This window comes from Bos javanicus, chromosome 28, assembly GCF_032452875.1.
Source record: "Bos javanicus breed banteng chromosome 28, ARS-OSU_banteng_1.0, whole genome shotgun sequence".
Classification (NCBI taxonomy): Eukaryota; Metazoa; Chordata; class Mammalia; order Artiodactyla; family Bovidae; genus Bos; species Bos javanicus.
Window position 1 is genome coordinate 3,845,869 of NC_083895.1, and position 6,000 is coordinate 3,851,868.

The window sequence follows — 6,000 nt, forward strand, 5'->3', positions numbered from 1 at the left end:
GGAAAAGGGCATGGGAACCCACTCCAGTATTCTTGCCTGAAGAATCCCTTGGACAGGAGCCTGGTGGGCTACAGTCCAAGGGGTCTTAAAGAGTCGGACATGACTAAAGTGACTTAGCATGCACACACGCTTGCTGGCTTGAGCTCTAGACAGGCATGGCTTCAGAGTTAGCAAAGTGGAGACAGTAATAGCTGTCCTGCAGAGAGACGATAACTGAACAAGGTTATTAGAGTATGTAGGGCAGTGTCTCCATGCTTAATATTCAGTGGCTGTTGTGCATTATTTAATACAAATGACCTCCTGATTATGATGACCCACAAGGTCATGTGACATTCTGACAAGGCATGTTAAGAACATATCTGTAAATGCAAGGCATTAAAGTGATGCAGTTGCCTTCTTGGTTGGTAAAATGTCTTGATTCTGAGTCCAAGGATGAACTTTTGTTTGAAGATGCTGAAGTGACCTGTCCTTTCTTGGTTTTAAATCATGCTCTGCTCCTCTTGATGCTTTAGACAGCTGACGAGTTGGTATTGTCTTGAGTCAGAAAAAATTTTTTTTCATGTATGTGGAACTAGGCTTGTACACTTATTAATTAGAGGTCCATCTCCAAAGAAATCTGGACTCATTATTATTGAGCAACACAAAATATGAAAAATAATTTTTTTTAAATATCAGCTTGACTCTATCCAGAAGATGGGGACAAACTGACATGAATGCTGCCCAAGCACATTGTCCATATGTAAGGACCCAGGGGACCCATCTCATCCCCAGGGGGCCGTCAGCAGCACCGACCACTCGGGAGGCTAAGGGGGCTCGGGGGATAGGAGCTAGGTGACTTAGACAGGGTGCTGGAGGCACTGGTGCTTTTCCTTCCTTTTTTTTTTTTTTTGTATTTAAAAAAATGTGTATTGGAGTATAGTTACTGTGCAGTGTTGTGTTAGTTTCTGCTACACAGCAAAGTGAATCAGCTATAAGCGTGTGTGTGTGTGTGTGTATAATATATCCCCTCTGTCAACACATGCCTTTCCACAGTGATGGAAAACCACCATGATGGATGACCACCATAGTCCTGGGGGAGACAGTTGTGCCCAAGACAGCTTCATTGCCGGCAAATGCTCTGTTATAGCTGGACTTGGTTTTTAGGCAGAGTCCAGTTATGTGACGTGTGGTCATCGTCTCCTTCCATGTTGAGTTTCCAGGCCTAGGAGACCCTCGGTCATTTGATGGCGACCCTGTCTCTCCGGAGCTGACCGCCTAGCCCTGGTACAGTGTGACGGGCGGGGGAAGCAACAAGGGGGATCAGTTCCTCCAGAATTCTGTTGACGCAGATCTGATTAGGAGTGTACCAGGTGGTCCTGGGGGTGAGAGTGTCCTAGACGAGGAGACCAATCTCCAGGAGCCAGGCCTCAAGCCCCATCATGCAGGGAGGCCTGTCACCATTTCATTTGTAGTCAGCTTGAGACATTTTAATTAATCAGTGATGGCATTAGTAAGGGTTGTGCTTAAAGTGCTGTCTAACTTAATTTGCTTGTTTAATTTACTCTGAGGAACCAGGAGAAAGGGCAGCTACTCCTCCCTCTGCGCAGGCGAGGGGCAGTTGGATCTGGTCTCAGCCCCACGGGTCTGTGGTTGGAGGAAAATGTCTGTGTTCCCCGCCTTAGGGTATCGCACATTAAACTGAAGGTGCCTCGTGCAGTGCTGACAGTCCTTTTTCCATCATTTGTATGCGTATGAGCTGTGTGTTCAGATTGAAATGGGATGTCATCAGAGTAGAAGGAAGCAAGCATTTTCAAAGCAATGAAAAATAAACTTGAGCTAAAGAGACAGACTTACTGTTCTGTAATCATGTGTTCGTTGGACACCTAAGTGGAGCTGCCTCTTGGACCTCCACTCAGCACTGTCATATGGAGCAGTACGTGAAGTTGGTCAACCACTTACCCCTTTAATTCAGGTGTCAGTTCCTAGAGAAACGACCCATAATGAAACCTTCCTCCTAGTTCTGATCCCTGTAGCAGATGCCTTGGCTGGAAAATGACAAGACAGAACAGTGGCCAGTGGAGCCTGGGAATGTGTAAGGAATATGACGTACACGCATTAAAGGAGTAATTCATATGCATTAAGATATAATAGGCAATTAAATTCATGAATTTATTAATTCAGCAAATATTTACATCCTACTGTGTGCTTGGCAAATTTCCTGCCCAGGTATATCTTACCCTCTAGTGAGAGAGGCAGACAATAAAAAAGTGAACACACACATTTTTAAATTATAGGTTGAAATTATCACTATGAGGAAAGTAAAGAGTGAACCAATTTTGCAGAATGAAAAACAGAAGAGTTTCATTTAGAAAATGTGGTCAGAGGAGGCCTTTCTGAAGAGGCAACACTTATGCTAATACCTAAAGAATTTGAGGCTGGTGAGGGCCAGGATGGTGAGCCTGGCTGGCAGAGGTGTGGGAAGGTCACGGAGCCTGACAGAAAAGACTGACTGCTCTCCAGGTCATGAGATGAATCTGAGGGAACAGGCAGGGGCCTGACCATTCAGGCCCTTGCAGTCTTGCAAACAGACTGACTTCTATCGTGGGTACAGTAGAAGTTCTCGCAGGGCTTTTGAAAGGGAATGACCTGATGCGATTCTTGCACAGAAGAGACGGTTGGGCCAAGTGTGTAGGAGATGGGGGACCATGGTATTGAGAAACGAGTTGGGAGTAACTAAGGTGGCCCAGGTGAAAGGTGTGATGCTCTGGACCAGGAGAGGCAGCAAGAGGTGACAGGAAGTGGACCCTCTGCACACACGTTATCTTGAGTTCCTGACTGGAGTAACTTTGGAGGTCAGAAAAGTCTGTCTCAGCTGCATCGTGACAAGCTTATGTTAACCAGATTTTAGAGATCAGGAAAGCAAACTTCCCCCTTTCTTTCTTCTAAAATGATTTACAAAAAGCCATGGCTAAGAAAAAATCTGAGACTGTGGATATCAGAAAATTTATTTTCTAAAACTTAATTCTCCAAAAATGATGTAAAACTCTAAGGCAAAGGTTAGATGGGAAAAAGTCACTGCACTTGCTTCTTTATCTTATCATGTTTCAAGAGATGTTTTTAAATTTTGGGAAAATCCTTTCTCAAAGCCTCATGTTCAAAAATGAAAAAATCTCACCCTGAAAGGTTTTGGTTCGAGCTTGTCCACAAACATTTTTTGCTTTGAAAAAGGATTTAAACATTTCTGGTGAGTTTGTAGAGACTTATGAAGGTATCTGAGCAATTATTAATTTCTCTTCAGCATTTGCTTAAAAGTTTTTTTGATGTATTAGCAAAGTTTGTAGTAAAACATATTTGGATCAAAATATGGTACATAGAGTAAAGATATTTAAAAATTACTCATTAGAAATAACATTATGGAGTTTATAAGAGCTGAAAATGGGCCTCCTTGGCGGCTCAGTGGTAAAGAGCCGCCCTGTCAAGGCAGGAGACACAGTTTCAATCCCTGGGTTGGGAAGATACCCTGGAGGAGGACATGGCAACCCAATCCAGTATCAGTGTCTGGGAAATTCCATGGGTAGAGGAGCCTGGCAGTCTACAGTCCATGGGATCGCAAAAGAATTGGACACGACTTAGTGACTAAACAACAGTGAACTGAAAATAATTCCTAAAGTAAGCTATTCCTTTACCAGCAAGATATTATTTGGGGAGTCATTTTCAATTTCTTTAGGAGCCTCTCAATGTGATGGTTATAACCTGTGGGAAGAGGAGGGCCAGATTTGTCTAAAACTAAATTCTTAGGTTTGTGTGGACTTCACTGGAGCCTGGATTTTTTAGATAGTGAAAAATGTTAAGAATTCAGGGGCCCTGCCAGTCACCCCTTGTGACATCTTCCTGACTGGCTCTGAGCCCTCCAAGCAGAGGAGCCCACTGGCCAAACATCCTTCTTCCTGTCTGCTTGGCACTGCACAGTCAGACATGGCAGAGCAGTGGGGAGCTGAGAGAAATGGAAAGCGTTGAGAGAGTAGCATTGAAACATATGTATGTAAATCATATGTAAAATAGCTAGCTAGTGGGAAGTTGCTATATAACACAGGGAGCTCAGTCCAGTGCTCTGTGACAACCTAGAGAGGTGGGATGGAGTAGTGGGTGGGAGAGAAGTTCAAGAGGGAGGGGACATGTGTATGCTTATAGCTGATTGACATTGTTTATGGCAGAAACCAACACAACATTGTAAAGCAATTATCCTCCAATTAAAAATAAATTTTAAAAAGTTTGGGATCACGGGGTCAGTAATGGGTACTCAGAAGCTAGTTGTGAGAGAAGGGGGTGGGCAGGATCGTCTCCAAGACGCAGGTGTAAGTCTCTACAACAGATTTGAAGCTGAAGGCAGCATTAGACGCAGCCATGCTGGGTCATTCTATTTGACAAAGAGCAGTTAACTCACTGGTTTTGCCTGCTGAAGTCTGATTAACACTTAAGAAGCAACTGTTATAAGACATCAAACTCAATTTTGAATGTCTGTGACTCACATCCTGGAAGGACATGGCCAAAATATTTTTTAAAAGGTCAGCCTAGAGTTGCCATGAGGTCCACAGCTCCCTCCTGGAATCCGTGGAAGAGGACACACAGCAGTGTTTCTCATAACATCTGAACGCTGGAAACAAACTCAAATGTCCTTCAGCAGATGAATGGATAGACAAAACACAGCACATCCTTACAATGGAATAGCACTCAATGATGAAAAGACATCAAGCACTGATATGTGCTGTAACATGGGTAAGCCTTCAAAATGCTGTGCTAAGCGAAAGAAGATGGTCACAGAAGACTATCTGGTGTGATTTGATTTATATGAAACACCCAAAATTGGCAAGTATTTATATAGGATCTGGAAGTAGATTAGCCCTTGTTGAGGGCTGGGGACAGAAAGGAATGGGAATTAACCTCTGACAAGATTCCTTTGGTGGGTGGAATGTTCTAAGAATAGACAGCTGCACAGCCTTGTGGGGTGTGGGGTATGGGTTTTTCTGTTGTTTGGTTTGTTTTGTTATTTGTTTGCTTTTTGGCCACATCATGTGGCTTGTGGGGTCTTAGTCCCCTCATCCTTGACAATCCCTCAGTAGTGACACCACTGAGTCCTAACCCTTAGACTACCAGGGAATTCCCTGTTCAGTCCCATGAGCTGTCCACTTTAAGTGGACATTTAATAATATGTTAATGATATCTTAATAAAGCTATTTTTTTAAAAAAGCAAGTAAATAGAATTTCTCACATTAGCCACTAGGCCTAATCGTGGGCCACAACTGAACATCCCACCTGTCCTCAGCAATCTGTTCAGGCTGGTCACAGTTTTGAAATTGTATGTTGGTTACTTTCCTTCCTGCCTGGTCCACTCCTGGCCATTTCCCCCTGTGCTCAGGAGATATACTCAAGGAAACCAAGTCTTTCAACTACTAATATGACTAAATGAGCTAAATCAAAATTTAAGAGATACATCTGCTGGCACAAATTTGTAGGAAAACAAGTAGCAGAGTTTATTCCAAAATTTAAAAGATCTCCACCTATTTAAATAATGACTCTGTAGGGATGAAATGAGCAGTATTTCTCTGTATAAACTTTAGATTCAGGAAATCTTAAAACACACACATTCACAAAATAGGTAATATGTGTGTATGTGATCTGAAATGAACCATCTATTCCAAATAAACTTTTTTCAGACATAATCTCCATGAGAGGAGTCAGATTGTCTAAGTTTTCTCAATCTGTAGTTCTAATGGAGAAGGAATCCCAGAGGGATGGTATGGGGAGGGAGGTGGGAGGGGGGTTCAGAATGGGGAACACGTGTACACTCGTGGCGGATTCATGTTGATGTATGGTAAAACCAATACAATATTGTAAAGTAAAAAAAAAATTGTGACATGACTGTAAAAAAATAATAATAATAAAAGAAAAAATTATTTTAATTGAAAAAAAATAAATTACCTCTGTTCAAATAGAAAAAAATCCTTAGGAACAAAGAGTGGC